The 22,902-nt window shown below is 41.0% G+C and overlaps 1 protein-coding gene across 6 annotated transcripts in view; it reads left to right on the top strand.

Annotated features, from left to right (window-relative positions):
• The first annotated feature begins 13,999 nt into the window (after positions 1-13,999).
• Positions 14,000-22,902, top strand: part of bbx (BBX high mobility group box domain containing) — a 183,178-nt gene continuing 174,275 nt past the window's right edge. For 3 of the 6 annotated variants that reach the window (XM_080203483.1, XM_080203478.1, XM_080203482.1), the window contains exons 1-2: positions 16,331-16,436; positions 19,067-19,173. The gene's annotated coding sequence lies outside the window, so the exon portion shown is untranslated. Of the gene's footprint in view, positions 14,040-14,863; positions 15,004-15,501; positions 15,608-16,330; positions 16,437-19,066; positions 19,174-22,902 lie in introns of those variants that run through there. The other 3 variants (XM_080203480.1, XM_080203481.1, XM_080203479.1) reach the window with 3 other exon arrangements.

Below are 22,902 nucleotides of genomic sequence, written 5' to 3'. Positions count from 1 at the left end.
GATTATATTTGGAGAAATTTATAGCATTCTTGCTAGTCAACCTTGAGCTTCCTTCTCACTGCTGCTAGAAATCTGAGACTACTGCCAACGTTGTACACCCCCGCCCTCACCCACAGTTAGAGCATCTTAGTAAGACATAGAATTCTTCACGGACATTTCATTCTGTGTTATTATAATGGAGGAGGAGGAGTAGAGGGTGGAGGAAAGGAAAGTGAGCCAGCAGTCAAGGGGGTTCACTCTACCAGCGACTGTTGGAGATAACACAGGACAGTGCGATTCACCAAAGAGACAACAGCAGAATTCTGCCACATACGTCACAAGGACCTGCTGCATTTATCTGCTCACAGTGCTCTGTGTGGTTATCAAGCTGACAAATGGTTAAAGGTACAAGATTGTATCAGACAACTGCAGGGGAACTATGTAAGACAACTAAGGTGCAGTATGGCCATGTAATTTTTTTATACAGATTCATGGGATGTGGGCATCATAGGCTGGGCCTGCATTTATTGCCCATCCCTAATTGCCCTTGAACTGAGTGTCTCGCTCAGCCATTTCAGAGGGTAGCTAAGAGTCAACCACATTGCTGTGGTCTAGATTCATTATTAGGCCAGACCAGATAAGGACAATAGATTTCTTTCCCTAAAGGGATATTCATGAACCCGTATTTGTCAAGTGACAAATGTTCTTTACTGAATAACTGGGAAATTCATCACTTTGGTAACACAGAAAGACAGCAGTGAGATAGGGGTACTGAGTTCTACATGGTTCTAAGCTTTTCCAAGATCCAGTATGTGGTAGACAGAACCCATGTTACTTAGCATGCTCCTACAGGCAACCCTCTTCTACAGAAAGGACTTCCAGTGCTTGAAAGCACAGATTGTATAGAGCAGCCTGTTAAGGACCCTGAATGTCCATGAGAGGTGTTCTGGAAGTTGTCATGATGCACTTACCCTTGAAATATGGCTCCCCCTCGTCACTTTAAAAAGAAAATCAGGTCAACGGATAATTAATGGATGACAAGGCCTACCCACCACTTCAATACACTGATCCCACTCAGAGTTGCCCAAACAATAACAGGAGCTTGGCAATTAATCACATGCCTCTACAAGAGTTTTCATTGAATGAAAAGAATAAGACTTACATTTTCTTTACCAGCCAAAAATGTTCAGTGGATCAGCAAAATTAAAAAGAGTTTTTAGATAAGTTACAGCGAAGATAACTGAATCCTAGAGAAGCATGGATATTTCCCAGAACAATACTCAAGCATTGCCCTATGGTGCCATGTCACTTAGCAGCACTTGTTCAGTTTTTCATGTACTGTAAGGCATGCTTGCACAATGAAGTATCACAACCTAGGTCTTTGATTGGTTTGTTCTACAAATCCCTGTGACTGCAGGATCTAGAGGCCACAGCAGCCAATTAACACTATGAATTTCGTTTGCAGGGAAAGGCAGCACACAATCCCATGGAACACAAGGTACTTAGAACATAGAACATTACAGCGCAGAACAGGCCCTTCGGCCCACGATGTTGCACCAACCAGTTAAAAAACAATGACCCTCTAACCTAAACCAAACCCTTTCCATCCATAAACCTATCCACGGATCTCTTAAACGCCCCCAAACAAGGCGCATCCACAAGAGCAGCAGGCAGGGCATTCCAATCCCTCACCACCCTCTGGGTAAAGAACCTACCCCTGACATCCGTCCTATAACTACCACCCCTTAATTTAAAGCTATGCCCCCTCGTGCTAGCTTTCTCCATCCGAGGAAAAAGGCTATCACTGTCCACCCTATCCAAACCTCTGACCATCTTATATGTTTCAATAAGGTCCCCTCGCAGCCGCCTTCTTTCTAATGAAAACAACCTCAAATCCCTCAGGCTCTCCTCATAGGACCTCCCCTCCATACCAGGCAACATCCTGGTAAACCTCCTCTGCACCCTCTCCAAAGCCTCCACATCCTTCCTATAATGTGGGGACCAGAACTGCACACAATACTCCAAGTGTGGACGCACCAGAGTTTTGTACAGTTGCAACATGACGCTGCGGCTCTTAAATTCAATCCCCCTACCAGTAAACGCCAAGACACCGTATGCCTTCCTAACAACCCTATCTACTTGATTCCCAACTTTCAGGGATCTATGTACACATACACCTAGATCCCTCTGTTCATCCACACTATTCAGAGTCCTATTGTTAGCACTATACTCTACACATCCATTATTCCTGCCAAAGTGAATTACCTCACACTTTTCCGCATTAAACTCCATCCTCCACCTCTCGGCCCAGCTCTGCAACTTGACCAAGTCTCCCTGTAGACTAAGACACCCTTCCTCACTATCTACCACACCTCCGACTTTGGTGTCATCAGCAAATTTACTAATCCACCCAGCTATACCCTCATCCAGATCATTTATAAAAATTACAAACAGCAGTGGCCCCAAAACAGATCCCTGAGGCACACCACTCGTAACTGAACTCCATGTCGAATACTTACCATCAACCACTACCCTCTGTCTCCTATCTCCTATCCACTTATCCAGTGATGACACTTAGACAGAGTGTCATCGCTGCACATTCCGCCATGCTTTCAGTATTCAGCTGTTTCTGAACTGACGAAAACTTCTCCAGACAATTGCTTTTCTTCATATACCTTCAACGTCTGAGCCATCTGATGGTGTCAAGAGTATTGGCAAGTCAATAAGTGCCATACAAAGGTCTTTATTTTACTCCCCACGTCTCTCCTGAATTGAGTAATGAACAACATGGAGTTTAATGCGGAAAAGTGTGAGGTGATTCACTTTGGTAAGAGTAACAGGAGTACAGAATATAGGGCTAATGGAAGGACTCTTAGTAGTGTCGATGAGCAGAGAGATTTCGGGGTACATGTACATAGCTCCCTGAAAGTTGGCACGCAGGTTGATAAGGTTGTTAAGAAGGCATACGGTGTATTAGCTTTTATTGGTAGAGGGATTGAATTTTGGAGCCGTGAGGTCATGTTGCAACTGTACAAAACTCTGGGGCGGCCGCACTTGGAGTATTGCGTACAGTTCTGGTCGCCGCATTATAAGAAAGATGTGGAGGCATTGGAAAGGGTGCAGAGGAGGTTTACCAGGATGCTGCCTGGTATGTGGGAAGGTCTTATGAGGAAAGGCTGAGGGACTTGAGGTTATTTTCATTAGAGAGAAGAAGGTTACAAGGTGACCTAATTGAGGCATACAAGATGATCAGAGGGTTAGATAGGGTGGATAATGAGAGCCTTTTTCCTCGGATGGTGATGGCTAACACGAGGGGACATAGCTTTAAATTAAGGGGTGGTAATTATAGGATGGATGTCAGAGGTAGGTTCTTTACTCGGAGGGCAGTAAGTCGTGGAATGCCCTGCCTGCAGCAGTTGTGGACTCACCAACTTTAAGGGCGTTCAAATGGTCAGTGGATAGGCATATGGATAACATTGGAATAGTTTAGGTTTGAGGGTCATTAGATTGGTTCCACTGGTCGGTGCAACATCGAGGGCCGAAGGGCCTGTACTGCGCTGTAATGTTCTATGTTCTATGTTCTAACATGTATGTGGTGCCTTAGCTGGCCTGGCACTGAGTGCTGTTCTAGAAGATCATGCCCACTGGCAATAGTGCCAGCAACTGAGCCATGGCAGACACTAAGTTGAATGATTCCAATCTTCTAGTTTTTTCATCTCCCTTCTACTATTCTGACAATATCTTCTGATATTCCCTCCCACAATCTGAAAGACGTGCTGGTTAGGTGCATTGACCTGAACAGGCACTGGAGTGTGGTGACTAGGGAATTTCACATTGCCTTTGTTGCAGTGTGGATGTAAACCTACTAATAAATAAATAAATTTTGCTTTTATACAGGTGGATAACTATTTGGCTTCAAAGTTCAGCTGGAGGCTTTTTGAAAGTTGAAATAACACGAACATTAAGATTCTTTCTTCAACTCAGTCATTTCTCTGATCTCAGTTTCTTTTACTGCTTCAGCTGAATATATCTTCTAAAGAAATAGCTTCTCTTCTGCCTGCCACATGTTAGCTCTGCCAAGCCTCCTAAGGCCCTATCTTTAGCACCCCACTCTTATTTCTGATCTTCACATGGTCCTTCATGAAATCACCCTGAAAAACAGGTTCCCCTTTAGCGTTACCTCAGCATGACCAGTCTTGACCCCTCAATTGTCTCTACCTGTCAGACTGCTTGCCCAACAGTTAGTAGTGACTGACCAGAAATTTGCTCCAAATCAATACTGAAGGGAATAAAAGCCTTTGGTCAGCGTCAGAAAATGTGTTCCTTAGCCACTCATTCCATCCCTCTCTCTGGCAACTATCTGAGGCTGAACCAGTACGTTCACAACCTTGATGTCATACTTGATTTGGACAGGTAACCAGTATGCTCCTAACCATCTATCTATATCACCAGTTAAGACCACCAATTTCCAACTCCACCCCTTCCCCAATTCATCTGCTGCTGAAATCTTCAGCAATTGCTTTGATATCACTGGACTTGACTATTCTAACACACTCTTCTACCCTTGTGGTGATTATCCCTTTAAGGGCCATATGATCTCTACTCAGCTGTGTTGCCATTAAAGGGACAATGATCACAATCTTTCATTAACTTGTCATCCTACACTGGGGTGTCAGGGTTCTTACTCACACCAAGTTCCTTTCACTTATTGCCCATATGATTGCTGACCTAATGACCCATAACTAAATAATATCACAATTTTAACATTTTCACCTTGTTTAAAACATCTGTTTGTGGCCTCATTCTTCCCTAGCTCTTTAACTTCCCCCAGCCCCACACCTGCCAAGGTATTGCACTTATCTGGCCTTTTGATCGTGACTGATATTAATTGCTCCACCATTGATGGTTGTGTTTTCTGATACCTCAGTCCAAAGCTCTGCTCCCTACCCAAAGCTGTCTGCTTCTCCATCTCCTTATCCTCTTTGAAGACCGAGTCCTTAAAACCTATCTCTTTTACAAACTTGTGAGTTTCTGCCCTCATAGTTCTTTATGTGACTGTTAAATTGTGCTTTATGATGCTCCTTTGAAGCACTTCAGGATGTGTTACCATGTTAAAAGCGCCACATAAATGCAAGTTGATTTTGCCATTTGACTCTTGGTTGACCTTCCAACCATATATCTGCACTATCAAACTTCTCACCTCAACCTCTGTCTCAGATCACCTGTTGCTGAAACCCTTATCCAATCCTTTTTTATCTCTAGACTTGACAATTCTTAAGGATTCCTGTTTGGCTTCTTATCTTCCATCCACCATAAACTTGAGTTCATACAAAATCTTGCTGGCCAAGTCCTTACTCACACCACATCGTGATCACCCATCAATGCTGTGCCTCTCTCAACTTGCATTTCTCCCTCTCAAGCAATGCCATAACATAGCATTGAACATAGCATTGAACATAGGAATATAGGAACAGAAGTAGCAAAATTCAGCCTTTTGAGCCTGCTCCGTCATTCAATCAGATCATGGCTGATCTCTCCCTGGTCTCAAATCCACCTCTCCACTGGTTCCCTATATCCCTTTATTCCATTTTTATTCAAAATATATCCATCTCTTTCTTGAAACCATTCACTGCGCTGTGGGACAGTGACCACCCTCTGCAAAAAGTAGTTCCTCTTCATCTCAGTTTTAAATCTGTCACCTATACCTGTGACCTCTTGTTTTACATTGCCCCATAAGAGGGAAATTATTTTGTTTTCAAACCACTTCCTGGCTTCATCTCCTTATCTGGGTAATCTCCAGGCCAACAGTCCTCCAAGATACCAGTTCTCCTCCAATTTTGGCATCTTAAGCACCTCTGATTTTAATTGCTTTCACATCAGTAACCCTGCCTTCAGTTGTCAATGATCTAAACTCAAAGACACAGGCAATGTTTCATGCATTTTTAAAAAAACATTGAATATAAATTTTATTTCACTGAAGCTTTTGAAATTTGCCCCTTTGTTTCTCAAAACAATTTCAAGAAAAGCTACTGAACAGAACATGTGCAAAACTAAAGAAAAATATTTAATCACAGCAGTTAATACATTTTTGAAAGTTAGGGGCACAGATCACGCAGTTCACAGTCGCAGCTTTGGGTAAAAATACCACATTGAAGATGAGGCAGTGGGGAAAGAGTGAGTCCTTCAATTAAAACCTTTAATGAATACATAAAAGAAACAACAGACATATCAATGGATATATTTAATCTGATATAGGTAATTTAAAAAAATGTTTCAATTGTTACCTTGGACAATAGAACTTACACTTTCATTAAAAAAATGCTTTGAATTTTATTTTGTATTTCTGATGCTTTTTATCCATTTTGACATTGTTAACATAACAATGGTCAAACATATATGGATAATATTCCCAAGTGGAAATGCTTGTTTGTGAATTCCGTTCTTCCAATTACAGAGTGATTGACTCTCACCATAGAATGGCAGCTGGTATGTGCCACACATTGCTCTATCTATAATACTGAAAATTCTATATTACAACCCCACCTACTGAAGGGCCTGCAAATATTTATACTGTGCCAAATTATGTTCTAAGTTTGTTAGGACACGCATTTATCCATAGGCTCTGCATGGGGTTTTGCATGGAAAGTTACTGACAGCCAAACAATGAAAAGTGCAGTACTCTCTGCAGAGCATCTTGTACCTATGTGAGCAGGGCAAGCAATAGGATGTCTTCCTTGCCAATCAAATTAAAAATCATTAATGAGTAGCATAAAATCTAGATAGGCAGTGTTAGTTAAAATCCTTTATTCAATGTTAAGTCAAGAATTTCAGAGGGAAGTCTTTCCTAGAGAAAGTATTGGACACAATTATGAAATATGTTATATCTGGGCATTTAGAAAAATTCAAGGCAATCATAGAATCCCTACAATGCAGGGGGAAGCCATTTGGTCCATTGAGTCTGTACTGACAACAATCCCATCCAGACCCTTTTCCCATAATCCCACATATTTACCCTACCAGTCCTCTTGACACTAAGTGGCAATTTAGCATGGCCAATCAACCTAGCCACACATCTTTGGACTGTGGGAGGAAACATGAGCACCTAGAGTGACCCATGTAGACACGGGAAGAATGTGCAAACTCGACACAGACAGTGACCCAAGCTGAGAATTGAACCAGGGTTCCTAGCGCTAACCACTGTGCCAATGTGCTGCCCTTGGCATTGTCAACATGGTTTTGCCAAAGGGAAATCATGCTTAACCAATTTATTGGAGTTCACTGAAGAAGTCACCTGTGCTGTGAATAAAAGAGGAATCAGTGGATACTTAGATTTCCAGAAGGCATTTGATAAACTGTCGCATCAAACGTTATTGTGGAAAATAAAAACTTATGCTGTAGTAGGTAATGTACTGACATGGATAGAATTGCCAGCTAACAGGAAACAGAAATTTAGCATAAATAGGTCTTTTTCTGGTTGGCAGGACATAATGAGTGATGAGGGATCACTGCTGCAGCCTCAGCTATTTACAATTTATATAAGTGAGAGGTTAGGCTGGTTTATAGTAGAGTTTAGAAGAGTATCTTGATTGAAACCTTTAAGATCCTGAGAGGTCTTGACAGGGTGGGTGTGGAGATGATGTTTACTCTTGTGAGACATTCTAGAATTAGGAGGTCACTGTTTAAAAATAAAGGGCTGCTCACTTAAGACAGAGATTAGGGTGTTTTTTTTTCTTCCAGAAGGTTGTGAGTCTTTGGAACTCTGTTCCTCAGAAGGCAGTGGAAGCATAGTCATTGAATGTTTTTAACGCAGAGCTACGTATATTCTTGATTAACAAGAGAGATTATTGCGGGTAGGGAGGAATGTGGGATTGGGGTTACAATCAGATCAGCCATGATCTGATAGATTGGCGGAATAGTTTCAAATGGCTGAGTGGCCTACTCCTGCGCTTAATTTGTATGCTTGTACACATGCAGATAAAGGTTAGAAGAAGAGAGAGGAAAAAGAGAAAGAAGTGGTAAAAATAAAACATGTTTTACAAAATGAGGAGACGATGGCCTAGTGGTATTACCACTAGACAATTAATCCAGAAACTTAGCTGAAGTTCTGGGGACCTGGTTCAAATCCCGCCATGGCAGATGGTGGAATCTGAATTTAATAAAAAATGTCTGGAATTGAGAATCTATCGATGACCACAAAACCACTGTCAATTGTCAGAAAAACCTATCTGGTTCACTAATGTCTTTTAGGAAAGGAAATCTGCATCCTTACCTCATCCTGCCCACATGTGACACCAGAGCCACAGCAATCTGGTTGACTCGCAACTGCCCTTGGGCAACTGGCAATGGACAATAAATGCTGGCCAGCCAGTGACACCCATGTACCATGAATGAATAAAATAAAAATATCTCCAACTGTAAGTAAAAGTGAAATGAATGAAAATACACACTTGTAAAAGTTATTTTTCAATGCCAATTAAATTGTTTGATGCCTATTAAAACTTGTTATTTCATTAAAAAAGCACTTAGACTGGATTGGTTAAGCCCGAACCTTTACAAACTTAATGCTTATCTCTGATTGCACTGCAGTTTCACACAATTTTAAATACTGAATCAGATTGTAATATGTTATTTTTGGGAAGCTTTTGGAGGAGTAGGGAATATTAGACAACAATCGTTAGATTTTCATATTAAAGTATGAATGTACAACTACCAAATGTTGATGCACCATTTTCCCATCTACAACTGTTGAGTGTTGTTAACTTATTTTTACAGCAAAACCTGGCCCAATGGACTTTCAATGAATAAATTATAACAATTATAAATTCCTTATGTGGACTTGAAACATTAGCTCTGTTTCCCTCTCCACAGATGCTGCCAGACCTACTGAGTTTATCTAGCATTTCTGTTTTTTATTACAGATTTTGAGCATCTGCAGTATTTTGCTCTTATCCTATGTAAATTACTTTTTGTACCCTGGCCCAACCCTTAGTGTGCATGGACAACAAAATCTCTCAGCTCCTTCACAGCTCCTAGTCTCTTGCCATTAATAGCCTGACTTGGTTTTCTGGGATTGAATCCCACCTCACAGTTCCTTACATTAAACTCAAATCCCTATAATTTTGCACATTCACTTAGTATGCTTATATCCAATTTCAATGTCCTTCACTTACCTATACAACTGGTTATGCTTTTTAACTTAGTGTAATCTCAAACTTGGATAAATAACACTTTATCCTTGAAATTTAGTCCTTAATAAATATGATGGAAAGCTGAGGCCTCAGTATGGATTCTCTTGTTGGACCCTACTAATAAGACAAATGTTATGATCTCCTTAGAGATGGAATGCTTGTAAAAGAAAGTTTGAACTTCCAGTTAATAGCTGAAAGAATGACACATCGAAATTTCATGTTTTAAGATGTTTATTGTAACAAACAATATTTCGCTAAAAATACTATTACTGAACATTTTCTTTATATGCCACATACACTTTAAACCAGAGAGGAACCTTCCAATGTTATGTTTATCATACATCACAGCATCCATTGAATTACGATCCTCAGGGAAAACATTCCCCAGTTGCTCACAGCTTCCAAAGGATTCACATCTCCCTGTTTCACCGAGCCATTATTTTGACTGATCACCTTCAGCGTTTTCCTTTAGTTTTTGAAGTATTTCCTAAATCCAATACCAGAAGTATTGCCTGTTTCAATGATTCTTCCCTTCTAGCCACGGCAGGACAGATGTCCTGGAATTCTTAAATGGTGGTGGGATTGTCTCTTTGATGAGAGACTGTCTCCCTTCTGCACCTGTTTCTGATGAATCTCAAAGTCAAGCAGGCTCTTCTCTCTGCTGACCAAATTGCTATTTGTCTGTAATATTCATTGATTTATAGGGAAGTCTGTAGCCCAACCTCAAAAATGGCTTCCTCTGTCCTGTTCCCCGTGCCAACACAAAACATTAGCCTCACACCCAGCTACAAATGCTGATTAGATATTTTTAACTCCCAATTCTTTTTCATCTCTGAAATAAATGGACAGTTTATCAAACAACTGTTTACATTATGATACTTTGAACAAATTTTGGGGACTTTGGGAGACCCAGGGTCTACCCATTGTGAACCCAAAGACTGCTATCATTGCCCCCAGTCATGAATGCCTTACACCATCACTCCAATAAAAATCTGGGCCTCTTTTCGAGGGGCCTGTTGTTAATAAGACTGAAGAATTGGTCACATGATCCCTTCCACTTTACCTGAGTTTAAAGGCAGAGTTCCAAAAACAAACTTTTAAATTTCTTAATTGTAACAGTTTTCTTTTTATGCCCTCTGTCTTCTACCTCCTAACCAAAGAGGAAATCTATGTCACAAAGTTACCTTCAATTCCATGCACGCTCGTTCTTAATAATCTGTCATGTGAACCCTTAGCAAATGCCTTTTGAAAGTTAACATAGATTATATCCACAGATACTCTCCTCCCCACCATGTCAAAGGCCTCATCAAAACATTTAACTAAATTGGTCAGGCATGACCCACCTTTCACAGATCCATGTCAAATGTCTTTGATCAGTTAATAGCTGAAAGATATTGGTTCAAGATATTTAGGTTATTTTTATCTGCAGTTCATTAAGTTATCTGCTGAAGCAAAAATACAGATATCAGTAAAATTAGAAATAAAAAAGATTTTTATTTTATCAGTTATTATAAAATTTAAGTCTAATAATTTTCTGTAACATGATGATATAAGCAAATGATATACATCCAATGATAAACATCACTACTGTAGTTTTTATGCATGTCTTCACATTTTTTATATGATTAATCCATTAATTTTACACGGATTAAGTGAGATTCCAAAACTATACTGTAACTTTATTATGTAAAGTTTGTAAAAGTGATATATTTAAAATAAGCCATATATTTTGAATTCATATTGAATTTTACTCCCATTCTGAAACTTTTTATATTTTACATTATTGGTGGTATAGGGAACAGCATTATAAAGTGTGCAAATGATGCAAAATTTGATGAAGTTGGATGTCATGATAAGGATAGTTGAAAGCTGCAGGATGACATAGACAGAATGGGGAACTGAGCAGAAGCATGGCAGATGGAATCCTTGTGGGTGATAGGGTAATTTAATAAAGTTGTTAAAAAATTGTAATGGGTACTTGAGTTAATAGGTGGAATAGAATATAAAGGTAAAGTGATTGTGCTTGAATATTAGAAATCACTGGTTAAGCCTCAACTGGAGTCTTATGAACAATTCAGGGCACCACACTTCAGGAATGATGTAAAGATCTTAAAAATGCTGCCTTACAGTGTCAGAGACCCAGGTTCAATTCCCGGCTTGGATCATTGTCTGTGCGAAGTCTGCACATTCTCACTGTGTCTGCATGAGTTTCCTCTGAGTGCTCCAGTTTCTTCCCACAATCCGAAAGATGTGCTGGCTAGGTGCTTTGGCCATGTTAAATTGTCCTTCAGTGTACTTGAAAAGGTACTCGTTGAGTGTGGCGACTAGGGGATTTTCACAGTAACTTCATTACAGCGTTAATGTAAGCCTACTTGTGACACTAATAAATAATAAATAAATGAAGGAATACAGAAGGTTTACTAGGACGTTATCAGTGATGAGAGACTTCAGTTGTGAGGACAGGTTTAAAAGTTAGGACTCTTCTCCTTGGAATAGAGAAACTTAAGAGTTGATCTGAAACATGCTTTCAATATGATGAGCAATTCTGAAAGAATGGATAGAGAAAAATTATTCACTCTTGTGAATGAATCAATAACTAGAGTGTCTAGATTCAAAATCAGTGGCGAGAGATCCAGAGAGCAGATGAGAAGATTTTTGTCCTCTCAAAAGTTGTCACGGTCTGCAATACACTCCCTGAAAAGTTGAATGGAGCTGATTCCATGAATTATTTTAGAAGGGTGTTGGACAGAAACTTGAAGATGTGGAAGTTATAGGATTTCAGACAAAAAGTGGAGAGTTGAACCAGGTACAACTCCTCTTTCAAAGATCCAATAGCAGCACGACAAGCTGAACGGCCTCCTTATTTGCTGTAATTTTCTATAATTCATAAAGATTGGCCACACTATAGGGCACAGAATTGGGCAATATTCCCAAACAAATATGTCTATTTTTCTTCTATATATTGGTTGTTAATGGATACAGAAGAAACATATTTTGATGGCTATTTTGTAAGTTTATTTTGTTAAGATTTGATGTCCAAAGTACTGAAAATTATTTAAAGGATTAGCAAAATTAATTTTCACATGTAATCCAATCATATCCTTGATAGAACTGAGTGTGTATTATATGACAAAAATGATTCATGATTCTTCTTCATTTAAATAAAGTTTTCTGATTTTTTTCATGGAAAAAATTTCCTATGAATACCATGAAACTTCCTCACTGTATTGCCACAATCTCTTATTGATATGATTAATATATTCTCAGTCTTCTCTTTGATATTGTTTTAATCGCAGGTACTAATTTCTCTGACTAAAGGCTGAAAGAACTCACCTGGTCTAAAATCTATCAATATTAAACAACTTAGTATAGCTACAGCATTAGTTTCCCAGCTGTAGCGCCTTGGACAATTGAACCTGGCACAATGTTCTTCATTTACACTTAACAGAAGCTTTGTAAAAAGGGATACTTCAGGCCTACTTTGCTACAAGCTTGACAGAACACTCTCACAATTCACAGCATATGTTAGTTTCTCCTTGGGCCAAATGGGGCTTACATAGTTCCAATGTGCAATGCTGTAATATTTTCTCTTTGGCTGCTTGCTCCTAGTGTTATAATGATGCAATTAAACGTAACGCGTCCTTTTTTTGAAAAAACTCTTGCAAACAAAATATTTTCCTCTTGCACATGCTTTAGAATGCAATGACTTTCTGTGTGATTTAGAGCAACCTGATCTGTTCTCATACGCAGCATGCAATGCATCCGATGATCACTTTTAAACGAGCAGCACCGAATATTTTTGTTACTTTTCCTCCGCTGCGCCGTTTTATTTTGAGATTGTTCTTTGTTTGGGATGTATTGGGTTCTTTTTTTCAGAGATCTGGTTACACACTGTATGTTGCATCTGTTGCAAATGTCCCAATGCTTTCTCTGTGGCTTGCTCCCTTTCCCGTGCTATGACTCCCTGTATGTAGTTAAACCGCATGCAATATGCCTGCTGACGAGTTCCGATTCCAGTCGCTAGGTCTATGTGTGTGTGTGTGTGTCTCTCTCTCTCTCACACACACACACATTTTGTAGAAATCTTATTAAACCCGGTACGTTGTTGGGTGAGGGGAGGAAGGAAGGAGGTGAACAACGTACCTCTGGACTGGGGCTTCTTTCTCTTTCAACCCTCCCTTCCCTTTTCTGCTGTGTGTGTAGTTCGCGTTTAAAGCAAAACTATATGACAAAAAAAAACAACGCGTCCTTCCACAGAAGCCAGTTCGTTTTGCACGTCTGTGTGTGACAGGAGTGGGGGGAATAAAGAGATGCAGGTCTTGGTGTGTGTGTGTGTGTGTGTGTGTGCGCGAACACATTTGATATAGAGATGTTTTCATAAGCGAGAGAAGGTTAGTTAAACAGAGTGTGTGTGTGTGTGTTTCTGCCAGTTGTTACAGTCTGTCTCTTTGGTTGCTCTCGGCTCTTGCTCGGGCCTGGCAACCAATGAGGGTCCCTGTTATAGAGAGAGAGAGAGAGAGAGGGAGTGAGAGAGAGAGAGAGAGAGGAGAGAGAGAGGCAGCAGCAGCAGCAGCAACTTCTCCTTCAATCCTCCTGACTGTCTGTCACTTGCTCAACAACAACAACAACAACAAGCAGCAGCAGCAGCCACTTTTTAAACAGACAACTTCTCTCACCCCGAGCCGGGAAAAAGGGGGAGGAGAGAAGAAGAGAAGAGAGAGAGAGAGGACTGATTAAAAAGAGGGAGTGAGTGAAGCAGACACACACAGGGAGAGAGAGGAGAGGCTTTAAAAGGGCCGCCGGACGGACGGACGGACAGTGTGGACCCCCCCCCCTTCTTCTCCCCTCCACACCTTCTCCTCCCAGCACCAGGTGTGTACCAACAACCACCATTTCGCACCGAGTGGAAACTTTTCATTGATTTATTTCCCCTCAACAACAACAACAACAGGAAAAAAAACTAGAGAGAGAAAAAAAGAAATTTTACTGATGTGAGGTTCGGTGGCGTTTGTGTTGTGAGGGAGATCCGAGTAGGCCAGAGAGAGGGTGAGGGAGAGCTAGGCCAGTGTTAATAACACACACACAGAGAGAGAGAGAGAGAGATTGCAGACAAGTGAGAATAATGGAAGGAAACTGTTGGCAGAGGAGGGAGAGGGAAGGGGGAGATTGTGCCTCAGTCCCGGCAAAGTGGCGTTGCTGCTGACACAAACCCTGCCTGGGGCCGGGGCCGGCTGCCGGGGAGAGGGGCAGCAAGGGGGTTAAATGCCGGGATGAGAGGCGGCCGGAGCTGTCTCCATACTGGACAATAAATGTGATGTTGTCAATAACTTGGGGGGGTGGGGGGGAGAGGGAGAGGCCTAGTCCTTTAAACCCCGCTCTCACCCTCCCCGCTGAGCGGCGGATGAAGGGAATCGGCTCGGGCGACAGCCCGGCCACTTGGCTTTCGAGTTTCTGTCATGAAATTTTTAAAAAAAGATCGGCGGAAACAAAAAAATTAAAACCGAGAGAGCGGCGGCGGCGGCGGCGGGGAGGGGAGGGGAGGGGGGGTTGGTGGTGGTGGTGGGGAAGGGAGAGAGAGAGAGATCGGAAAAAAAAATCCGACGAGGGACTGGATCCGAGTGAGTGAGAGAGAGAGAGAGAGAGAGCCGTGTGTAACGGCGAAAGGATCAGCTGGTTGCTTTCAGTACAGCAAAAGTCTCTCAGTCAGTCAGTCAGAAAAGCTCGATTAACATCCACAAATCTGCAGCCACCTCTTTTTATTTTTTTTTGTTGTCAGAGTTTAAGCCCGCACCGCCCCCTCAGGAGAAGGAAGGGGGAAATCTGACGGATGAACAAGGTAGAGACAAATATTGGGCTGCCACAGCCTCTATATACCTGCCTCTCCTCTCTCCCTCTTTCTTTTCCTGATCAGATCCCATTGCTGCCTCTCCTGCCCTTTTCTCTCTCTCTCTCTCTCTCTCCCTCTCTGTCTCTCACTCTCTCTCTCTCTCTCCCTCCCCATCAAATCCCATTGCTGCCTCACACCAGATTTGCTGTTTTAATTAGCTGGTGGTACCCTCAGCTCTTTATTTATTATGATCCTTTGAAAATGAGTGCACTTTTTCCCCTCAGGAAGTATGAGTGGGGACCCCCCCCCCTTTCTCCTCCTCCTCCTCCTCCTCCCTTTTTGATTATTGAGGGGAGGTGGGAAGCTGAAACCATTCTATGTCCTGCAAACGACACGTTTGAAGCCACTCACTCCCAAGACCAGGGCACTTTCACCCCCCCTCCTCCTCCCGTCCCTCCTCCTCCCGTCCCTCTCCTATCCTCTTAAAACAAATTGTTATTGAGTGTACAGAAACCCAGGCGCAGCTCACTGAATGGCCTGATGGTGATAATCCACCAGAGAGATCTCTCTAACCTTGTAACTAAAGAGGGAGTTTGGCTGAGGCAGGATGGAAGTGAGTAACCAGCACTGAAATGGCAGCTGTTTGTTGTTTGGTTGTTTTTTTTTTGTTTGTTGTTTTTTTCCTGGGGGGGGGGAGAGGAGGTAGATTTGTTTTTTTTTAATTCACTCTCCCCCTCCTTCCCCTCTCTGTGTGAGTGAGAGGTTTTTTTTTGCACTTGGTTTCCCCGAAGCAAGATGGACTCTCTCTCTCTCTCTCCCTCCCCCTGTGTGTGTCTTGTCAGCCTTAGATCGACATTTTGCACGGCGATGCAAACTTGAGCTTGGCCTACTTTTACACTACAAATAGTGTGCTGGGATTAGAGGAAAACTCAGCCAGGTTTCTGAACGGCGATCGCCTTTAAATTGTAACTTGGGTCACTGTACTTTTTTGTTGCATTTGGGTTCTGTCGAGTTGCCTGTATCAAAGAGATTTCCCCCTCTGTCTGTCTGTCTCTGTGTTGTATGTGTTGTTGCAAGTAGTCCTTTTCCCGGAACAATCCCCCCCTCCTCCCCTGTTTTGATGTATGGGATGAATGTACCTGTGTTGCCATCTAACAAAGTGATTGATTTTTTACACTTTCTAATCATTCTCGGCACCGAAAACTGCAAAATGACAGTGTATTCTCACTATTTTAATACGTAAGGCGTAGTGTACGTCCCATGTGCCCAGTCTGTGTAGCACTGCCGTGTGGAGCTGACAGGTCCTGTAGCTACTGGCTGGGGCTGGTGAGCCAATAGCTAGTGCAAGATTTAAAGTCTTGAGACCCGCAGCAAAATCCGTCGCACTTCGGACTTGCTAACTTGGGTGCGAATGGTACTGCTGACCCACATCATGACACTCTGTAAGTTTGCACGGTGGGTCTCTTTAATTCGCAGTTTTAATTCGTGTTTCTGTTGAGTGCAGGTGTGATTCTGGGTGAGTATGTCAGAAATCTCAGCTTATGCTGTTTGTTTTCAAAACTTCAGTTCTTCGAGTGGAATAGTGGGCGGAAGATCAAGGAAGTGAAGAGTTCTTGTTGTTGGGGGGGGGAGGTGAAAATAAAGCGAAGGAATCAAGTGAACTGTTTGCAGTTGGGAGTGGTGGTTTCTGGATCGAAAATGGCTGTTTATAAAATGATTTAATTTCACAATTGATGGAAATAGCCTAAGTCACAAGTGATAACTTGTGTGTAAGTTGTTAGTGGTCCTCCATGACGGGCATGAACTTCAGGCTTTCTCCATTAGTCACAAAAATTGTCAATTAGTACATGACCAGATTTGAAGTTTCTAACTGAAGTGTTAATGTACTTTGATAAGATGTAAACTATACTTTTCTCTGAAACTCGTCAGCATTATCTGTTAGTATGCAATTGTGATGAATTTGCAATGACTTTACGATTACAATGACATTTTTACACCAAAGTAAAAAAAATTCATGTGTATGTTAGATAAAATTATATTGTGTTCTAAGACAGGGAGGCATGGTGGCACAGTGGTTAGCACTGCTGCCTCACAGCGCCAGGAACCCGGGTTTAATTCCGGCCTTGGGTGACTGTGTGTGTGGAGTTTGCATGTCCTCCCCAGATGTGTTCTCCACACACCTCTGGGTGCTCTGGCTTCCCCCCGCATTCCAAAGATGTATGGATTAGGTTGATTGTTCGTGTTAAACTGCCCCTTAGTGTCAGGGTGTTAGCAGGGTAAATATGTGTGCTTACAGGGATAGGGCCTGGGTGGGATTGTTGTTGATGCAGAACATGCCATATGCTAAAACATCCCTCTGATTCTGTTCTCAAAGGTGTCACTATTTCAATTATTAGTTTTGAAGATCTTACATGAATGAAAACATTTGCATGCTTTGAAAGTTTGCAAGAGCATTCTATACTCAGAGCTGTTATTAATATTTACTAACATCTGTATTAATTGCACTTAGCGTTAGGGCAGTGAACAATTCGCTGTCATATTATCTCTTTGTTTCATATTTATGCTTAAATAGTGTGTGCAGTTCAGTGTATCATGCTAGGAAAAGGATTATAGTGGCACTGGAGTAGGTGCAGAGAAGACTTACAAGGTCAGTACCAGAAATGTGTGGCTATACATAGCAGGAAAGGATTGATGGTCTTGGGTCTCTTTTCTCTTGAAGGTTGAGGAGTGGACTAATGAAGGTCTTTAAAATTATGAAAGACCTTGATTGATTAGATACAGAGGGTATGTTTCCACTTGTGAGAAGGGCATAACTTGAAGCCATCAATATAAGGCAGTCACCAAAAATCCAAGGTGGAATTGAGAATAAACTTCTTCACTCAAAGAATGATGAGAAAGTGGAAAGATGGGAGGACACTGTTGTGGAGTATGAACACAGTCATGGATTGGTAGGGCTGAATGGCCTGCTTCTATGCCAATATATCCTATTATATCTTTGAAGAACCCATATTTAGTTTCATTGGTAATGTTACTTTTGTTTTTAAGTACTTATTCAAAGTACATAGGTGTATTATTGTTTTTTTTGTTGCACTACTTAGTCTTCTCAATGCCATGAGAATATCACTCACCAGAATTTCCAGGAACCATTGTTACTACAAGTGTTTTAATGTGGTTCACCGTAAGTGCTTCTAAATTATTTTTCTATTGGCTAAAGAGTAGTCAGTCATGCTGGACCAAAGTTAATTGAAGGCATTTTAATGGTTGTAGGAGTGACCCATCTGTTAACAACCTGTAGAATATACTACACAAGTTGATGGTCTTAATGATGGCTCTTTGAGAAGGTGGGTTCCACACTGAATTTCTTAGTTAGCCACTGTTAGCACTGAAGGTGCAAGAGGCATTTGTGCAAAACTTGTAGTGAAGGACAAAAAAAACTGGTAACTATCATTGAGTTATTTTTAAGAACTGGCAACCCAAAAGGGAGTAAAAAGTCTGACAACACCAGGTTTTAGTCCAACCTATTTATTTGATAATATACTCACAAGCTTTCGAGGGGACTGCCTCTTCGTCAGGTGAATGGAGAACTCTCCATTCACCTGACGAAGAGGCAGTCCCCTCGAAAGCTTGTGAGTATATTATCAAATAAATAGGTTGGACTAAAACCTGGTGTTGTCAGACTTTTTACTGTGTTTACGCCAGTCCAACGCCAGCATACCCACATCATGACCCAAAAGGGAGCCAGGGAAAAAGAATTTGTTTGAGGCATATTTATCTTGGTGTACGAGTGCACAATTGCAGATTCTACTACCTGGAAGGGGATTCTAGTGATAATAAAAATCATTGGGTACTTGTGCTGAGTTTAGTGACACTTGGTTTTCTTGTGTTGTTCCAATATGCATGTCAGATGTGTTTGAGGCTATATTGCAGAAAAAGAAAAACGGTGGATCTTATTCTCCTGAGGAATGCATGATTACGACTTTACAAGTTTGTCAAACGTTGAATGACTGTCAAAATTCAGTTACATTGTTTTTTATTAATTTTCATAAGGCTTTCAACCTAATGTTTTGTACAGCCCTGCTCAAAGAGGTGAAAGGAACTACATGTCCAAATTTTGGACTTTATCTGGGATTACGTAGCCCAGCTACAAGATCTATGTAAGGGCATCAATATGCTTTTAAGGTAAGATTACCTATGCATTGTCACACATCCTGTTTGAGGTGGTCTTTACCAATAATGTTATCTTTAATTGTAAGAGAATGGTCTTGGAAGTGTCCAATCTTGACATTTCTCAAAGAACCGGGTGCTTTTCACAAATTTCATGTTGATGAACCTCCTTATGCACTGATTAAGCAGTGAGATATTCTAATGAATGCTGCCATATGTGTAGTATTATGGCTTTGCACAGGACAACCATAGAATAGAACCAGTGCAGAAGGAGGGCCTATGGCCCATTGAGTCTGCACTGACTGTCCAAAAGAGCATCTTACCCAAGACCAACTCCTAGCCCTATCCCCATAACCCCACGCATTTACCATGGCTAATCCACTTAACCTACATGTTTTTGGACTGTTGGAGGAAATCAGAACACCTGAAGTAAACCCACACAGATGTGGTATGCAGTGTACAGCAAGGAATTAGGGAGACAAATAGAATGTTGCCCTGTATTACAAGAGGAGATTCTGAAGATGCTAATTTGAAGATATGAGGTTTTATCCCAATTACTGATTCACATTAGTATTAGGTTTCCGATTGTTTGACTCATCTCTCTGATAATATGATAACTCCCAATGTGAATCAAGCTTCTGGCATATGTAATATGTTTCCAAACAGTTCTTCCTGGTGTAAGCTCCTAGTCATGAAAATGCATGCTGCCTAAGGCCTTGTGAAAGATCCTGGACCAATCTGTAATGTGGATTAGTGCCAGAAGGGGAGAATGGGAGGTACAGGTGGTTATGTCTTACACAGTGTTGCTGTTTATCGGAATTTGGTTTATGACAAGCATTTTCCTTTCCTGCAGTATCTTGCATGAAAAATTGAGCAATTTATAATTGCTATAATACTTATTAATATAATAACATATATTTATATTTTATACTTGTATTTATAAATAAGGCTGATATGAAATATTTGATAATTTAAAACATTGGAATGGCTGGCACACTGAGTTACTCTGCAATACCTATTGAGCTGAAGGCACAGTTCATTGTATAACAGAATAAAGAGGATGGTGGTTTAGGATAGGCTGCTGGATGAGGTTATCTGGAAAATGAACCTGCAGTTCTACTTCATAGATCCAGGTTTCAGTGTCTACTTATGTTGCAGAGAAGTAAGAAATTCCTCAGCAATTTACTCAAATTAGTGGAAATTCTATTTGGAGAGTTATGATAGGTGTCCGTACTTGATTAGGTGCCAGTATGCTCACCCACTTTATGGTGAGTTTTAATACTCACTGTAGTACTTGCAAGGAGTGCCTGCAACCTGTCTAGTAACGTCTCAACCAAAAGATCTAAGAACCAACCAATGACTACAATCCTTGGGGAGGAAAGGAGGGAGTGAGTGTTGAGTTGTTGAGTTTGACACATCTGACAATGGGAGATTGGGACCAAGTTGGTTTTATGCCATCCAAAACTGAGGTTGATTTGTTATACTCCCAAGATGCTATAATAATGGTTGACTAGTCCACTTGGCTTGTTGTTAGGATTTGTTTTGCCACTGGCTCATTTACTCTCATATATAGGAATACACGAATGGGAATTGACCACTTAGCCCCTCAAACCTTTTCCTCACATTCGATGAGATCATAGCTGTTCTCCAACCTAACTTCACATTGCCTTTGCCTCACATCCCTTCATGTTTAACAAAGGTCTGTCAGTCTGTGGTTTAAAATGATCAATTCATGTAGCATCAATTTAAGTTTGAGGAAAACCTTTACCACCTGCACTAAAGTACCCCTGCAAACATCAGCCCTGTGTGAGAAGATGATCACTTTGTTGCTACAAGGTGCAATTTCAATAGCGTAACCTTAAGCAGAATCTTTAGTTTTAAACTTTATTTATTAGTGTCATAAGTAGGCTTACATTAACATCGCAATTAAGTCACTGTGAAAATCCCCTAGTCGCCACATTCCGGCGCGAGTTTGGGTACACTGAGGGATAATTTAGCATGGCCAGTACACCTAACGAGCATGTTTTTTGGACTGTGGGAGAAATCAGAGCACCTGGAGGAAACTGACACAGATACGGGGAGAACCGCACAAACAGTGACCCAAGCCAGGAATTGAACCCAGGTCCCTGGCACTGTGAGGCAGCAGTGCAAACCACTGTGCCACCTTGCGTAGAAGATCTAGGCTGATACTTAATTGTCATACTGAAGAAATGCTGCGTTGTCAATGCTTGTCTTTCAGAAGAGATGCCAAACTGAGGCACCATCTGTGATCTTTAGTGGAAAAGATCCTGGTGCAATGTTTTGAAGTTGATGAAGGAATTCCTCCTCGGTGTCATGGCTCATTCCCAACTCTCAACCAATGACTCTAAAATAGATTATTTGGTAACCTGATCGTTATCATGTTTTTGTTTATGGAATCTTACTGTGTGAAAACTGCCAGATTTCCTGCCTCACAACAGTAATGAAAATTCTGAAGCACTTCATTGGGTGTAAAGAGCTTTGGGAACTCCTTAGATTGGGAAAGGCATTATATAAATGCAGGCCTTCCTTTTGAATCTTTATCGTACACATTTTCCCATTGACTTTTTTCCCAGTAAGTGTCTAAGTTTTCTAATTTCAGTGGAGTGTGTCCATATGAGAAATACTTGCGTCAAATAAACTGATTTTCTAATTTTTTTGGTAGGTTGTTTTTAGCAATCGTTGGTGTAGCAATATATTTCTACACGTGTCTGACAGCCAGTAGACCAAAAAAAAGTTTCTCAGAGGAAAATAACAAAATCATCACAAATGCCTTTCAAACCACCCAAGGTTGCATTTACTATTATCCAATATTAACAGTAATGGCAACATCTGTCTTGATATTCCAAGATCTGTAGTCCCCTGCATTAACTATTTCTAAAGGTACAGTGAAACTTACCTTTTTTTTTGAAGGATGGACTCTATAGCGCAGCACTTTCCATGTTACACAAGTTACTTCAATTAGTCCTGATAGTTATTAGTACAAAGATGATCCCACAGCATTTGGCCTGGTTATCACCTTCACTTTTCGAGCGTTGTCTGCTAATTTCTAGTTGTGCAAAGGAAAATAACAGTCAATTGAAGAAACGCGTTAAAGTTCTTGAAAACGTGGTTCTCAGAAATATTTCTTCATTGCTCATTTTTTGAGAGACAGATTGGAGGGCCAATTGCACCACTGGGAAACAAATGCAATCTCAGGCAGGAGTAATGACATTGGGAGATGGTCAGTGTTCTATAATTCAAACAAATCCAGGGTGTGTGCAGCCATGCTGGAGAAAGCACAAGAGTTCGCCATGTAGAGAATTGAAATGTTTGAATCCACTGATAGCTGGTTGTCTTTAGTCTATGGCAGAAAGTCTTTTTATTATCCAACGTATGTGATCAGTGCAAGGAGAGATTTTTTTTTCCTGAATTAGGGCATCATGATCGGTGCAGACTTGGAGGGCCGAATGGCCTGTTCCTGTGCTGTACTTTTCCTTGTTCTTTTATATTGAAGTAAAACCCTTGTTATTACACTACACTTATTGTCACTGTTTGTAAAATGGCAAATTGAAAATGACAGTAATTAATGGGAATCCACATTCACACATGCTGAGGTACATTGATAATTCAAGATGGTTCTTGGACATTTAAATCAAACAAGTTTTTACCCAAGAGGTTCAGCTGGTTAAGCAGCTGAGCCTCACAAGCTGTTGTTGTAATCCCTCAATTCAAGGGGATGTCTAC

The sequence above is a fragment of the Carcharhinus amblyrhynchos genome, chromosome 15 (assembly GCF_965287045.1).
Source record: "Carcharhinus amblyrhynchos chromosome 15, sCarAmb.v2.hapA, whole genome shotgun sequence".
Lineage (NCBI taxonomy): Eukaryota > Metazoa > Chordata > Chondrichthyes > Carcharhiniformes > Carcharhinidae > Carcharhinus > Carcharhinus amblyrhynchos.
Note: the sequence above shows the minus strand (reverse complement) of the source record. Positions and strands in the feature narration are given on the sequence as shown.